Source organism: Daucus carota, chromosome 4 (assembly GCF_001625215.2).
Source record: "Daucus carota subsp. sativus chromosome 4, DH1 v3.0, whole genome shotgun sequence".
Classification (NCBI taxonomy): domain Eukaryota; kingdom Viridiplantae; phylum Streptophyta; class Magnoliopsida; order Apiales; family Apiaceae; genus Daucus; species Daucus carota.
Genome location: NC_030384.2, coordinates 36,274,539 through 36,292,539, shown reverse-complemented (window position 1 = coordinate 36,292,539; position 18,001 = coordinate 36,274,539). Strand labels below are relative to the sequence as shown.

The 18,001-nt window shown below is 32.2% G+C and overlaps 3 long non-coding RNA genes across 3 annotated transcripts; 1 reads left to right on the top strand and 2 right to left on the bottom strand.

Annotated features, from left to right (window-relative positions):
• The first annotated feature begins 2,077 nt into the window (after positions 1-2,077).
• LOC135152345 (uncharacterized) lies at positions 2,078-4,711 on the top strand. The gene is made up of 2 exons (XR_010291406.1): positions 2,078-2,704; positions 4,517-4,711. It is a non-coding gene; the product is annotated as an uncharacterized LOC135152345 (long non-coding RNA).
• Positions 4,712-7,407: 2,696 nt separating this feature from the next.
• LOC135152343 (uncharacterized) lies at positions 7,408-10,041 on the bottom strand. The gene is made up of 2 exons (XR_010291401.1): positions 9,415-10,041; positions 7,408-7,602 (listed from the first exon to the last, which is right to left on the bottom strand). It is a non-coding gene; the product is annotated as an uncharacterized LOC135152343 (long non-coding RNA).
• Positions 10,042-13,754: 3,713 nt separating this feature from the next.
• LOC135152344 (uncharacterized) lies at positions 13,755-16,388 on the bottom strand. Its single transcript, XR_010291404.1, has 2 exons — positions 15,762-16,388; positions 13,755-13,949 (listed from the first exon to the last, which is right to left on the bottom strand). It is a non-coding gene; the product is annotated as an uncharacterized LOC135152344 (long non-coding RNA).
• Positions 16,389-18,001: the final 1,613 nt, after the last annotated feature.

Below are 18,001 nucleotides of genomic sequence, written 5' to 3'. Positions count from 1 at the left end.
CATTCCTCATTTCATTTTTAATGATTAAATATTCAACTCTTACCTTTTGAACACTCTTTACCACATATTTTTTGTTATCTTTTTGTTAAAAGAATTTGAATTTAATATTATAATAATAATAGGAAAGACAAATAGGGATTATTGTTGGAGTTGTCAATCAATATAGGATCCCTATTATTTAGAATTTGAATTGTTTATCATATATTTAGAGAACCTCTTTAGGACACTGCCGGAGATACTCTAAGATAAGTACTCCCTCCGTCCCAGCAGATTCTTTACAGTTTCCTTTTTAAGCCGTCCCACTCATTTCTTTACGTTACAAAACTTTCCTAAAATAGGTAATGGGTCCCACCACTTTCTCACTTTTTCTTCCTTTTCACACTACTTTTACTCCACTATCTCCCTTTTATATATTAAAAATCAATGGGTCCCACCACTTCACCCACTTTTCTTTCTCTTTTCCACTACTTTATACATATTTCTTAACCTCCGTGCCCAAACCCAATGTAAAGAATTGGGTGGGACGGAGGGAGTATATCCCAACATTGCTACGACTGGATGATCAAGAATTTTTTTGAAAAAAAGTTTAACACGGGTTCGAGACCAAACATATTTTATGTTGCACTAATTTCACTAGTTGACTGCTAAAATCTTACATAAGATATATGATTGGTCTAAAATTTAGGAATAGTTTCTGATTGGTCCTATAATAATTCATATTTTCTGATTGATTAACTGCATATAGTGGTAAAGGAAAGTTGGAGAATAAATATGATTGGTCTAAAAATTGATTAATTATATTGTATAATAAAAAATTGTATTGATTAACTCATGATTAACTTGTATGTGGTTAATATTTTGGATAAAATTTAATAGAAGAAAAGTTGGATAATAAATATTATTAGTGCTAAAATAATTCTTTTTTTTTTCTGATTGGTTAATTACATTAGAGCATCTCTAATGGTTTTGTCTATAATCGTTGGATAAATTGGACCTGTAAAAGCATCTCTGACGGCGTTGGCTATAATCGTGGGCTAAATTGAACTTTTAAGACATTATGTAAAATTTGCTGAACCTGTAAGACATCCTACTTTAATTGTAACATCCCAGATTTTCAGAATTTGGTTATTTATATAGAAATAAGTGTTTGAATATTATTATTGGCTTTAATTGATTTGTTTCTGACAAGATGAATGGTCTGTGTAATATGAGTATAATTGTGATGTGAAAATATAAGGTTTAAACAGATTATGTATTCTTCTGTTGTGATTTTGTTAATTTTAGCGACCCGATTTTTTTTCAAAATTCGTTCATTGTTATAAAAGTAATTTTCTTAGAAAGAAAGGAATAAAGTTTAATATTTTATTCCAGTTTAATGTGTTTTCAAAATTGTATATTTAAGTTTCGGGTTATTGTATCATTGATACAGGGACTGTCTTTTCAAACTATATCTCATATAATTGATTTTAAAGATTTAAAAGATTTCTATGTGAAAATAATTGTTACATGGCTAAATGCTGCATGTGAATTGTGAGTTTAATTAGTTATGATAATTAAATGTGAATATTGTATGAATTTTGGTGTAAATTGATTTTTCTGTAATTGGTATTTATACGTGCTAGAACTGTGGGTTTAATTATTGATACTATCAGAATGAATCATGTGTTATTTAGATATTTTCTAAATGATTTATATACGGATATATGAGTATCCTTTCAAAACTCATTTCAAGTGTTATTTCTGAAAATACAGAGATTGGTCATGCAAGTTAGATGGTTGATATGTGAATATAGGTATTACATGATTAAGTGTTACGTGTGTAATGGTCGTGTAACCAGTTAAGGTTATTTACGGATATTATTTGAATATTTGGTAAATTATTTGATAACTAGTTTTCTATTTTGATTGCTTATATATGTTGCAATCGCGAGTTTTTAATTTTCATATTCTCAGAATAAAATATGGAACATTTGGGTATTTTCCTGATAATTTATGAATATTATGTGATATTTATATGAATATTTGTGAGGTTTGTGTTATCGGATTTATTAAATTGACTGCTCATTTGTGTTCGGATTTGAGATATTTCAATTTTGATATGATCAGGATAAAATATAGTTTATTTAGATATGTTCATATCGATTTTTGGATTGCTATTTGATTTTATAATCGATTTATGGATTTAATTTCGTTTAATTATTAATTATATTTAAATAGTTATTTAACATTTTAAACCCCGTGGGCGTTCGGGAAAATTTCGCCATTAAGCTATTTGGGACATTCTGAACATTATTCGTGTTTTAACTTTCTCAATCCGGAGTACGGTTTGCCCCGTAAATGATCCGGTATGGTTTTATTAATATTTTTAAAGTTAATAATTATCTGGTTGTCTCGTAATGCGTGAAGCATATTCCAGGAATATTCCAAAGCATATTCAAGGAATATTCCCAAGCATATTCAAGGAATATTCTCTTATCTTCTTCTATAAATATCCTTTACCAGTTTATTTCGCACGTACAATCATTTCGTCAGTTTCTCTGCACGAATACCGAGAGAAGACGAACGGGTGTTCTTCGTGTTCTTCACAATCAAACGAGGATTTGAAGGCGTTATTGGAATCCGATGGAGGCGTATGAATAGTCAAAACGAAGCTCTCGACGCGTAGAATCTATTGTAGTCATCCATATCAGTGCTGAATCGACAGGTTTTTGCTAAATAAGCTTTTTAATTTCGAATTTAAATGATTTGAAATATGAATTTTTGCAAACGATCTTGTTTATGTGATTTGATGATACCATGTTGTAGAGCATCTCCTGCCATTCGTTTTCATATATTATATGTTGATTTTGGAGTTCAATAACACCTAGAAAAGTAGGTTTGATTTTGAAACTGTTGTTCTTGAGTAAAGTCGCCGGAGTTATAAATTTTTGGCCGGGATCTTTATCCGTTTGATCTGGGTAGAAGCAAAGGGTACCAATATGTTCATTGTGTGGTATAGAATCGATTGATATAGCTATTTTGTGTGCTGGGTTGCAAATCGAGCCGGTCGGAGAAGGAAAAGGTTCGCCGGCGGCGAACCTTTCTTTTCAAATTCCGGCTGCCTCGGGTGGTTTCTGGCGAAATGGATCGAAGGGATCGATTCCTGGGAAGCTGTAGACCATATCTGGAGTTGTTGGGGGCGTGGGGTGGCCGGGAACAGTAGTTCCGGCGAGTCAAAAGGGGTGGCGGCGGCGAATTGCCGTTTAGCCCCCAGACTTTTGAAGGTGGTGAATTGATGGTACCAGGGTTTTAGTTTTTGCATATCAGCCCCCGTAACTTTTGAAATTTACAGTTTTGACCTTGCGGTCAAGTTTTCAAAAGTTTACACTTTAAACCTTTTGATTTTAATTTTCTAAAATTGTTTTATTTATATATTTTGAATTCCAAAAATAGTTTTTAATTATTTCTTTATTCAAAAATAAATCTAAATTAGTTTCTAAATTAATTTTAATTAGTAATTAATTATTTTAATTGTTCAATTAATTTAAATATTAATTGATTAATTAATTTAGTTAATTATTAATTGATTTTAATTGATTAATTAATTGGATTTAATTGTTCCTTTTGATTTAAAAATTCTGGAAAATAGTTTCGAGCTTTGAATTATTTTTCTAAAATATGTTCGAGGCTCGTTAATTGATTTCAAATGATTTTGGATCCGATCTTGAGCAATCGGAATTGATTATTTATTCAAAAATGGATTCTTTTACCCGTTTTAATTCCGAAAAATGTCTAGAAATTCCAGAAAATTCCCGAAAAATCATTTTTAACCTGAGACTTGATTGGATATCGATTGGGATGGGAAACCTTATGCGCAATGTGTTGTCTGCTGTCTGTGTGATATGTTATATGTCAATAGAGAGTTAGAAAACTGTTTTGCTAATAACTTTTGACTCGTAATTCAGAATGGAGTGAAACGAAAAAGAGATTAAAGCTTATAAAGTCTATTTTAATGTGACATAATAATATGGTGGAGTATAGAATGTGAATAATTGTTGTTAAATGTATAGAATATGATTATATGTGATCTAATTGCTATTAAATGATAATTGCATGGACTATCTGGTTGTTCTAGTATTACATACATGTGATAAATGATTAAATGACATAGTGTCGTGTCTCAATAGATGTCGGATAAAAGCATATGGATTATAGTGATTGGATTTGGTTGGTTGATTGTTGATTGAGATAGGATAACAGGTGGATAGTCTAATAAATAGACGAGATGATGTCGGATTTTCGATAAGATTTATATGATATTTAATTGATAATATGTTATGTGAAATATGATTAGACTATATGGTAGAGTTAACGCATGATTATGTGTTAAGTAATATTTGATGAGTTAAAGCATTATATAAGTGGGTATCGATATACGTGATATGTGTATGCGATAGGTTATGCTACCGAGTTGATAAGTAGAGATAAGAATCAATAGAATATTTAGTGATAATGGTAGTATCTTATTCTCGTAAAGGGTTTGGACGAGACGGATACGATCAAAGACGTTCAGAAGGTCAAACGATGTTACAAAGCGAATAAGGAACGAATCGAGTAAACGAAGCAGTGTGGCGAATAGAGTATAGCCAAAGATGGTCTAGAGACTATGATATGCATAGAGTGTGAAAGTGGAAAGATGAGATTGAGATATGAGACTGGAATCGGATTTAAGGCAAGTTTTCCTAAATCCTTCCTCCTATATATATTGCATGTTCTGATTATTCCGTCAACGTTATGATATTGATTATACTGAAACCCTTCTCAAATAAACTCTTTATTATGAATCCCATGATTGTTTTCTTTTTCCAAGTTTTGAAAAGCCAAACACCTGATTACTCTCAACTTTCTATTTTGATCCATTCTTTCCAATCCTCAAGATTTTAAGAATGTCAGCTTTACAAATTAATTCGAAGTTCAGATTGTCATTGAAGCATGAGTTGTTCAGTGATAGTTAGAACTTAGAATGAATTGGGATCTTCTTGATTATTCAACCCGCCATTGTCATGCTGGTTTAGCAGGCTAAATTCAGTTGCTTAGCCGATAATGGAGGATACTGAATAGTTAGGAATTTCCTGAACTATGATTTATCAAAAGACAGACTGTGGTTTATGAAATGTTGATGCCCAAAAGTTGATTTGAAATAATTCTGTTGTTGATAATGATTATAATTCTATTCTGTTGATTGAATTGTCTATTGATTTCAATTGTTAGAATTGGATTAGTTTTTATAAAATATGTGGACCAGATTCGTGGTCAGACCAGATTCGTGGTCAATTATAGGCCAATGTGTGCCTTGGATCCAGTATAGAGAACAGGGCTGTGTGCCATGTTCGGGGTTAGTGCGTGACTGATCAGCAGCCTAACCTTTGGTTTTTAAGTAAAAAAGGTGATGAATCCAATTCGACAATTCTTCTGTAAGATTGAATTCTGATTTCAATTGCTGATAAGAATTGTGAAGTTTTCAATTACATATCCTGAACTTGTGAACCCTGATAAGATATTTCAGGACTATTGTTGCTTATATACACTTGCTGAGCATTGTTGCTCACCCTTGCTATTCCTTTTTAACCATTTCAGAAAAGCTTAGAGATGAGTTGCTTGATTGAGATTGCGAGTATGGCTAAGGCTAAGCGAGGAGTCAGAGTTATAGAACATCCAAAGGACAAGTGGAATGTCCAGGGAGATTGTCAAGGTTGGTTCTAGATAGAATTGTATTGATGAAGCTGTAAGTCATAATTGAAATAGATTGACAGTGATTCTTCTTATCGAAGATGATCTGAGATTGTAAGACATTGTTTATTGATAGTGGTTGATTCTAATTTCAATACTGTAACCTGGATGCGATCCTGTTTTTAGGGGGTTAAAGTGTGTTCTCTAAAATCTTTTACTAAAGTTTTCAGGTTTTAAATCTTTTGATTTTATTACCTTTTTCAAAAATACAGATTTTCAAAAGTGTTTTAGAATGATTTTGTGTGGTGACGTCAGAATCCAGACCCCCGGATTCTCGGGATGTCACAGTTGGTATCGACATCCCGAGAATCCGGGGGTCTGGATTCTGACGTCACCACACAAAATCATTCTAAAACACTTTTGAAAATCTGTATTTTTGAAAAAGGTAATAAAATCAAAAGATTTAAAACCTGAAAACTTTAGTAAAAGATTTTAGAGAACACACTTTAACCCCCTAAAAACAGGATCGCATCCAGGTTACAGTATTGAAATTAGAATCAACCACTATCAATAAACAATGTCTTACAATCTCAGATCATCTTCGATAAGAAGAATCACTGTCAATCTATTTCAATTATGACTTACAGCTTCATCAATACAATTCTATCTAGAACCAACCTTGACAATCTCCCTGGACATTCCACTTGTCCTTTGGATGTTCTATAACTCTGACTCCTCGCTTAGCCTTAGCCATACTCGCAATCTCAATCAAGCAACTCATCTCTAAGCTTTTCTGAAATGGTTAAAAAGGAATAGCAAGGGTGAGCAACAATGCTCAGCAAGTGTATATAAGCAACAATAGTCCTGAAATATCTTATCAGGGTTCACAAGTTCAGGATATGTAATTGAAAACTTCACAATTCTTATCAGCAATTGAAATCAGAATTCAATCTTACAGAAGAATTGTCGAATTGGATTCATCACCTTTTTTACTTAAAAACCAAAGGTTAGGCTGCTGATCAGTCACGCACTAACCCCGAACATGGCACACAGCCCTGTTCTCTATACTGGATCCAAGGCACACATTGGCCTATAATTGACCACGAATCTGGTCTGACCACGAATCTGGTCCACATATTTTATAAAAACTAATCCAATTCTAACAATTGAAATCAATAGACAATTCAATCAACAGAATAGAATTATAATCATTATCAACAACAGAATTATTTCAAATCAACTTTTGGGCATCAACATTTCATAAACCACAGTCTGTCTTTTGATAAATCATAGTTCAGGAAATTCCTAACTATTCAGTATCCTCCATTATCGGCTAAGCAACTGAATTTAGCCTGCTAAACCAGCATGACAATGGCGGGTTGAATAATCAAGAAGATCCCAATTCATTCTAAGTTCTAACTATCACTGAACAACTCATGCTTCAATGACAATCTGAACTTCGAATTAATTTGTAAAGCTGACATTCTTAAAATCTTGAGGATTGGAAAGAATGGATCAAAATAGAAAGTTGAGAGTAATCAGGTGTTTGGCTTTTCAAAACTTGGAAAAAGAAAACAATCATGGGATTCATAATAAAGAGTTTATTTGAGAAGGGTTTCAGTATAATCAATATCATAACGTTGACGGAATAATCAGAACATGCAATATATATAGGAGGAAGGATTTAGGAAAACTTGCCTTAAATCCGATTCCAGTCTCATATCTCAATCTCATCTTTCCACTTTCACACTCTATGCATATCATAGTCTCTAGACCATCTTTGGCTATACTCTATTCGCCACACTGCTTCGTTTACTCGATTCGTTCCTTATTCGCTTTGTAACATCGTTTGACCTTCTGAACGTCTTTGATCGTATCCGTCTCGTCCAAACCCTTTACGAGAATAAGATACTACCATTATCACTAAATATTCTATTGATTCTTATCTCTACTTATCAACTCGGTAGCATAACCTATCGCATACACATATCACGTATATCGATACCCACTTATATAATGCTTTAACTCATCAAATATTACTTAACACATAATCATGCGTTAACTCTACCATATAGTCTAATCATATTTCACATAACATATTATCAATTAAATATCATATAAATCTTATCGAAAATCCGACATCATCTCGTCTATTTATTAGACTATCCACCTGTTATCCTATCTCAATCAACAATCAACCAACCAAATCCAATCACTATAATCCATATGCTTTTATCCGACATCTATTGAGACACGACACTATGTCATTTAATCATTTATCACATGTATGTAATACTAGAACAACCAGATAGTCCATGCAATTATCATTTAATAGCAATTAGATCACATATAATCATATTCTATACATTTAACAACAATTATTCACATTCTATACTCCACCATATTATTATGTCACATTAAAATAGACTTTATAAGCTTTAATCTCTTTTTCGTTTCACTCCATTCTGAATTACGAGTCAAAAGTTATTAGCAAAACAGTTTTCTAACTCTCTATTGACATATAACATATCACACAGACAGCAGACAACACATTGCGCATAAGGTTTCCCATCCCAATCGATATCCAATCAAGTCTCAGGTTAAAAATGATTTTTCGGGAATTTTCTGGAATTTCTAGACATTTTTCGGAATTAAAACGGGTAAAAGAATCCATTTTTGAATAAATAATCAATTCCGATTGCTCAAGATCGGATCCAAAATCATTTGAAATCAATTAACGAGCCTCGAACATATTTTAGAAAAATAATTCAAAGCTCGAAACTATTTTCCAGAATTTTTAAATCAAAAGGAACAATTAAATCCAATTAATTAATCAATTAAAATCAATTAATAATTAACTAAATTAATTAATCAATTAATATTTAAATTAATTGAACAATTAAAATAATTAATTACTAATTAAAATTAATTTAGAAACTAATTTAGATTTATTTTTGAATAAAGAAATAATTAAAAACTATTTTTGGAATTCAAAATATATAAATAAAACAATTTTAGAAAATTAAAATCAAAAGGTTTAAAGTGTAAACTTTTGAAAACTTGACCGCAAGGTCAAAACTGTAAATTTCAAAAGTTACGGGGGCTGATATGCAAAAACTAAAACCCTGGTACCATCAATTCACCACCTTCAAAAGTCTGGGGGCTAAACGGCAATTCGCCGCCGCCACCCCTTTTGACTCGCCGGAACTACTGTTCCCGGCCACCCCACGCCCCCAACAACTCCAGATATGGTCTACAGCTTCCCAGGAATCGATCCCTTCGATCCATTTCGCCAGAAACCACCCGAGGCAGCCGGAATTTGAAAAGAAAGGTTCGCCGCCGGCGAACCTTTTCCTTCTCCGACCGGCTCGATTTGCAACCCAGCACACAAAATAGCTATATCAATCGATTCTATACCACACAATGAACATATTGGTACCCTTTGCTTCTACCCAGATCAAACGGATAAAGATCCCGGCCAAAAATTTATAACTCCGGCGACTTTACTCAAGAACAACAGTTTCAAAATCAAACCTACTTTTCTAGGTGTTATTGAACTCCAAAATCAACATATAATATATGAAAACGAATGGCAGGAGATGCTCTACAACATGGTATCATCAAATCACATAAACAAGATCGTTTGCAAAAATTCATATTTCAAATCATTTAAATTCGAAATTAAAAAGCTTATTTAGCAAAAACCTGTCGATTCAGCACTGATATGGATGACTACAATAGATTCTACGCGTCGAGAGCTTCGTTTTGACTATTCATACGCCTCCATCGGATTCCAATAACGCCTTCAAATCCTCGTTTGATTGTGAAGAACACGAAGAACACCCGTTCGTCTTCTCTCGGTATTCGTGCAGAGAAACTGACGAAATGATTGTACGTGCGAAATAAACTGGTAAAGGATATTTATAGAAGAAGATAAGAGAATATTCCTTGAATATGCTTGGGAATATTCCTTGAATATGCTTTGGAATATTCCTGGAATATGCTTCACGCATTACGAGACAACCAGATAATTATTAACTTTAAAAATATTAATAAAACCATACCGGATCATTTACGGGGCAAACCGTACTCCGGATTGAGAAAGTTAAAACACGAATAATGTTCAGAATGTCCCAAATAGCTTAATGGCGAAATTTTCCCGAACGCCCACGGGGTTTAAAATGTTAAATAACTATTTAAATATAATTAATAATTAAACGAAATTAAATCCATAAATCGATTATAAAATCAAATAGCAATCCAAAAATCGATATGAACATATCTAAATAAACTATATTTTATCCTGATCATATCAAAATTGAAATATCTCAAATCCGAACACAAATGAGCAGTCAATTTAATAAATCCGATAACACAAACCTCACAAATATTCATATAAATATCACATAATATTCATAAATTATCAGGAAAATACCCAAATGTTCCATATTTTATTCTGAGAATATGAAAATTAAAAACTCGCGATTGCAACATATATAAGCAATCAAAATAGAAAACTAGTTATCAAATAATTTACCAAATATTCAAATAATATCCGTAAATAACCTTAACTGGTTACACGACCATTACACACGTAACACTTAATCATGTAATACCTATATTCACATATCAACCATCTAACTTGCATGACCAATCTCTGTATTTTCAGAAATAACACTTGAAATGAGTTTTGAAAGGATACTCATATATCCGTATATAAATCATTTAGAAAATATCTAAATAACACATGATTCATTCTGATAGTATCAATAATTAAACCCACAGTTCTAGCACGTATAAATACCAATTACAGAAAAATCAATTTACACCAAAATTCATACAATATTCACATTTAATTATCATAACTAATTAAACTCACAATTCACATGCAGCATTTAGCCATGTAACAATTATTTTCACATAGAAATCTTTTAAATCTTTAAAATCAATTATATGAGATATAGTTTGAAAAGACAGTCCCTGTATCAATGATACAATAACCCGAAACTTAAATATACAATTTTGAAAACACATTAAACTGGAATAAAATATTAAACTTTATTCCTTTCTTTCTAAGAAAATTACTTTTATAACAATGAACGAATTTTGAAAAAAAAATCGGGTCGCTAAAATTAACAAAATCACAACAGAAGAATACATAATCTGTTTAAACCTTATATTTTCACATCACAATTATACTCATATTACACAGACCATTCATCTTGTCAGAAACAAATCAATTAAAGCCAATAATAATATTCAAACACTTATTTCTATATAAATAACCAAATTCTGAAAATCTGGGATGTTACATTCTACCCCTCTTATAAGGATTCTGTCCTCAGAATCCGCGAATAGAACTAAAACTTCGTAGTATCATTCCCCACCTTTAAATGACCTTGGCATACCTTTAATTTTAAAGAAATAGGAGAATCAATCTTTCACAGTTGCAGAATTTATTTCCCAAGAATCAATCTTCGAGATTTAGAATGTGAACAAGATGTTTGCAAAATAGGTCATGTTTAAATAAGAGAGTGACTGAGAGATCAATATGATCAAACGAACTTAGTGTTGCGTGCCCATATTAGACACTACTAAAGGTTGTTAACCTTCTTGTAATCACAACACACACAAGTGATGGCGTCCCATCAAACTCCTATCACACAGACAGGTATACCTTGTGTCCCCTATAAATAGGGTTGTTCATCCCAATCAGATGAAAGGAATACCAAGGAATCTCAAGGAATACCAAAGAATATCAGAAGATATCAAGGTATATCAAATAATATCAAGGAATGTCAAGAAGTATCAAGAAATATCATTGTCTTTTCACAACAGCCTTTATCACATACCAAGAATCAATACCAATATTCTCTCGTCATTCGAGAAATAGAAGATTTTATTTATCAAAACTTTTGTAGAAGAGATATCGTAATAAGGGGTCAATAATGATAAGAAGAATTAAAATAAATTTTCGTTAAAGAAAGATATTGCCAAGGTCTTCTCAAATTCCTGCTCTGCTTCAATAAACCGTTGTTCATGTATGTCTTCTTCTCGACGTTCTCGCTCGTGATAGCCTCGTAAGATTTCCTTGTAGACATTATCATTCGCAATTAAGCTGGCTCATCTTGACATCAGATGAAATCCCGGTTAGTTTGAAGCGTCGTCGTTAAGACTCACGTTCTATCTCACTCACAATATTACTTCTGATAACTAGACTCAATTCCACATACTCTCTATCATTCACAACACATCTATCTACAAAACTCTCTTTCTAATTCACAATATCTTATATCAACACCCATTCTTTTACATCTCAATTCAACCGATAAACCACTTTCAAATATATAACATGGTCAGTATACTCCAAACCATGCATCTTTATCATTCTTAACTTAATCATTCACTATTAATACTCTTTTGACTAGGTCTGACTCTGACCCTTATCACAATTCACTATCTCAATCAGTCCCCATACTAGAAACCAAGTGTCTAGACTTAGGAACCATGATCCATCTAAACATGTACCCTCAACTTAATTTAACTATCTAGATTCCATTCCGATTACCTCTCTAGACTATCCCCAGACAGTCTCCCAATACCTCTATATGAGGTCACTGAACACTTCTCTCTATAAAACTTATAACCACAATCTATATTCTAATTTCAATAACTTATAACCTGTTGCTCTGATACCAACTGTGACATCCCGAGAATCCGGGGGTCTGGATTCTGACGTCACCACACAAAATCATTCTAAAACACTTTTGAAAATCTGTATTTTTGAAAAAGGTAATAAAATCAAAAGATTTAAAACCTGAAAACTTTAGTAAAAGATTTTAGAGAACACACTTTAACCCCCTAAAAACAGGATCGCATCCAGGTTACAGTATTGAAATTAGAATCAACCACTATCAATAAACAATGTCTTACAATCTCAGATCATCTTCGATAAGAAGAATCACTGTCAATCTATTTCAATTATGACTTACAGCTTCATCAATACAATTCTATCTAGAACCAACCTTGACAATCTCCCTGGACATTCCACTTGTCCTTTGGATGTTCTATAACTCTGACTCCTCGCTTAGCCTTAGCCATACTCGCAATCTCAATCAAGCAACTCATCTCTAAGCTTTTCTGAAATGGTTAAAAAGGAATAGCAAGGGTGAGCAACAATGCTCAGCAAGTGTATATAAGCAACAATAGTCCTGAAATATCTTATCAGGGTTCACAAGTTCAGGATATGTAATTGAAAACTCCACAATTCTTATCAGCAATTGAAATCAGAATTCAATCTTACAGAAGAATTGTCGAATTGGATTCATCACCTTTTTTACTTAAAAACCAAAGGTTAGGCTGCTGATCAGTCACGCACTAACCCCGAACATGGCACACAGCCCTGTTCTCTATACTGGATCCAAGGCACACATTGGCCTATAATTGACCACGAATCTGGTCTGACCACGAATCTGGTCCACATATTTTATAAAAACTAATCCAATTCTAACAATTGAAATCAATAGACAATTCAATCAACAGAATAGAATTATAATCATTATCAACAACAGAATTATTTCAAATCAACTTTTGGGCATCAACATTTCATAAACCACAGTCTGTCTTTTGATAAATCATAGTTCAGGAAATTCCTAACTATTCAGTATCCTCCATTATCGGCTAAGCAACTGAATTTAGCCTGCTAAACCAGCATGACAATGGCGGGTTGAATAATCAAGAAGATCCCAATTCATTCTAAGTTCTAACTATCACTGAACAACTCATGCTTCAATGACAATCTGAACTTCGAATTAATTTGTAAAGCTGACATTCTTAAAATCTTGAGGATTGGAAAGAATGGATCAAAATAGAAAGTTGAGAGTAATCAGGTGTTTGGCTTTTCAAAACTTGGAAAAAGAAAACAATCATGGGATTCATAATAAAGAGTTTATTTGAGAAGGGTTTCAGTATAATCAATATCATAACGTTGACGGAATAATCAGAACATGCAATATATATAGGAGGAAGGATTTAGGAAAACTTGCCTTAAATCCGATTCCAGTCTCATATCTCAATCTCATCTTTCCACTTTCACACTCTATGCATATCATAGTCTCTAGACCATCTTTGGCTATACTCTATTCGCCACACTGCTTCGTTTACTCGATTCGTTCCTTATTCGCTTTGTAACATCGTTTGACCTTCTGAACGTCTTTGATCGTATCCGTCTCGTCCAAACCCTTTACGAGAATAAGATACTACCATTATCACTAAATATTCTATTGATTCTTATCTCTACTTATCAACTCGGTAGCATAACCTATCGCATACACATATCACGTATATCGATACCCACTTATATAATGCTTTAACTCATCAAATATTACTTAACACATAATCATGCGTTAACTCTACCATATAGTCTAATCATATTTCACATAACATATTATCAATTAAATATCATATAAATCTTATCGAAAATCCGACATCATCTCGTCTATTTATTAGACTATCCACCTGTTATCCTATCTCAATCAACAATCAACCAACCAAATCCAATCACTATAATCCATATGCTTTTATCCGACATCTATTGAGACACGACACTATGTCATTTAATCATTTATCACATGTATGTAATACTAGAACAACCAGATAGTCCATGCAATTATCATTTAATAGCAATTAGATCACATATAATCATATTCTATACATTTAACAACAATTATTCACATTCTATACTCCACCATATTATTATGTCACATTAAAATAGACTTTATAAGCTTTAATCTCTTTTTCGTTTCACTCCATTCTGAATTACGAGTCAAAAGTTATTAGCAAAACAGTTTTCTAACTCTCTATTGACATATAACATATCACACAGACAGCAGACAACACATTGCGCATAAGGTTTCCCATCCCAATCGATATCCAATCAAGTCTCAGGTTAAAAATGATTTTTCGGGAATTTTCTGGAATTTCTAGACATTTTTCGGAATTAAAACGGGTAAAAGAATCCATTTTTGAATAAATAATCAATTCCGATTGCTCAAGATCGGATCCAAAATCATTTGAAATCAATTAACGAGCCTCGAACATATTTTAGAAAAATAATTCAAAGCTCGAAACTATTTTCCAGAATTTTTAAATCAAAAGGAACAATTAAATCCAATTAATTAATCAATTAAAATCAATTAATAATTAACTAAATTAATTAATCAATTAATATTTAAATTAATTGAACAATTAAAATAATTAATTACTAATTAAAATTAATTTAGAAACTAATTTAGATTTATTTTTGAATAAAGAAATAATTAAAAACTATTTTTGGAATTCAAAATATATAAATAAAACAATTTTAGAAAATTAAAATCAAAAGGTTTAAAGTGTAAACTTTTGAAAACTTGACCGCAAGGTCAAAACTGTAAATTTCAAAAGTTACGGGGGCTGATATGCAAAAACTAAAACCCTGGTACCATCAATTCACCACCTTCAAAAGTCTGGGGGCTAAACGGCAATTCGCCGCCGCCACCCCTTTTGACTCGCCGGAACTACTGTTCCCGGCCACCCCACGCCCCCAACAACTCCAGATATGGTCTACAGCTTCCCAGGAATCGATCCCTTCGATCCATTTCGCCAGAAACCACCCGAGGCAGCCGGAATTTGAAAAGAAAGGTTCGCCGCCGGCGAACCTTTTCCTTCTCCGACCGGCTCGATTTGCAACCCAGCACACAAAATAGCTATATCAATCGATTCTATACCACACAATGAACATATTGGTACCCTTTGCTTCTACCCAGATCAAACGGATAAAGATCCCGGCCAAAAATTTATAACTCCGGCGACTTTACTCAAGAACAACAGTTTCAAAATCAAACCTACTTTTCTAGGTGTTATTGAACTCCAAAATCAACATATAATATATGAAAACGAATGGCAGGAGATGCTCTACAACATGGTATCATCAAATCACATAAACAAGATCGTTTGCAAAAATTCATATTTCAAATCATTTAAATTCGAAATTAAAAAGCTTATTTAGCAAAAACCTGTCGATTCAGCACTGATATGGATGACTACAATAGATTCTACGCGTCGAGAGCTTCGTTTTGACTATTCATACGCCTCCATCGGATTCCAATAACGCCTTCAAATCCTCGTTTGATTGTGAAGAACACGAAGAACACCCGTTCGTCTTCTCTCGGTATTCGTGCAGAGAAACTGACGAAATGATTGTACGTGCGAAATAAACTGGTAAAGGATATTTATAGAAGAAGATAAGAGAATATTCCTTGAATATGCTTGGGAATATTCCTTGAATATGCTTTGGAATATTCCTGGAATATGCTTCACGCATTACGAGACAACCAGATAATTATTAACTTTAAAAATATTAATAAAACCATACCGGATCATTTACGGGGCAAACCGTACTCCGGATTGAGAAAGTTAAAACACGAATAATGTTCAGAATGTCCCAAATAGCTTAATGGCGAAATTTTCCCGAACGCCCACGGGGTTTAAAATGTTAAATAACTATTTAAATATAATTAATAATTAAACGAAATTAAATCCATAAATCGATTATAAAATCAAATAGCAATCCAAAAATCGATATGAACATATCTAAATAAACTATATTTTATCCTGATCATATCAAAATTGAAATATCTCAAATCCGAACACAAATGAGCAGTCAATTTAATAAATCCGATAACACAAACCTCACAAATATTCATATAAATATCACATAATATTCATAAATTATCAGGAAAATACCCAAATGTTCCATATTTTATTCTGAGAATATGAAAATTAAAAACTCGCGATTGCAACATATATAAGCAATCAAAATAGAAAACTAGTTATCAAATAATTTACCAAATATTCAAATAATATCCGTAAATAACCTTAACTGGTTACACGACCATTACACACGTAACACTTAATCATGTAATACCTATATTCACATATCAACCATCTAACTTGCATGACCAATCTCTGTATTTTCAGAAATAACACTTGAAATGAGTTTTGAAAGGATACTCATATATCCGTATATAAATCATTTAGAAAATATCTAAATAACACATGATTCATTCTGATAGTATCAATAATTAAACCCACAGTTCTAGCACGTATAAATACCAATTACAGAAAAATCAATTTACACCAAAATTCATACAATATTCACATTTAATTATCATAACTAATTAAACTCACAATTCACATGCAGCATTTAGCCATGTAACAATTATTTTCACATAGAAATCTTTTAAATCTTTAAAATCAATTATATGAGATATAGTTTGAAAAGACAGTCCCTGTATCAATGATACAATAACCCGAAACTTAAATATACAATTTTGAAAACACATTAAACTGGAATAAAATATTAAACTTTATTCCTTTCTTTCTAAGAAAATTACTTTTATAACAATGAACGAATTTTGAAAAAAAATCGGGTCGCTAAAATTAACAAAATCACAACAGAAGAATACATAATCTGTTTAAACCTTATATTTTCACATCACAATTATACTCATATTACACAGACCATTCATCTTGTCAGAAACAAATCAATTAAAGCCAATAATAATATTCAAACACTTATTTCTATATAAATAACCAAATTCTGAAAATCTGGGATGTTACATTAATGGTATTGGTTATATTGGTTGGTTATAATTTAAAAATAGTATGTTAGTAATATTTTAGATTTTAAAATAGAATATATCAGTTCAATATGATAATAAATGATGTGTAATATTTCTACAGATTTCTTACAAACCTGTAGCGGATCGACAAATATAGTTATTCATAGGAGGTTGACTAAAAATTATAGACAACAGATGGATGTGGTTGGAGTGTTATTTTTTCAACAGGTTGACTATATATTTTTATTTTTGGTATGCCAACCCACCTTTTAGCTAAGGGTTTTGTATGGTTGAAGATGCTCTAAGACATTATGTAAAATTTGATGAACATGTAAGACATTGTGCTTCAATGGTATTGGCTATATTGGTTGGCTATAATTTAAAAATGGTATGTTATTAATATTTAGGTTATTATAAATAAAATATATCAGTTTAATATAGTAATAAATAATATGTAATCAGCAGGATGGAGGAAAATAAATTGCGGGAGATGACGTGGAATTCACTACAGATCTGTAGTGGTTCGACAAATATAGCCATCCCTCTATGGATGACTATAATTATAGATAAGGGTTTGCTATGGTTGGAGTGCTCTTTTTTGTGAGTATTGACTATAATTTTTAATTTTGGTA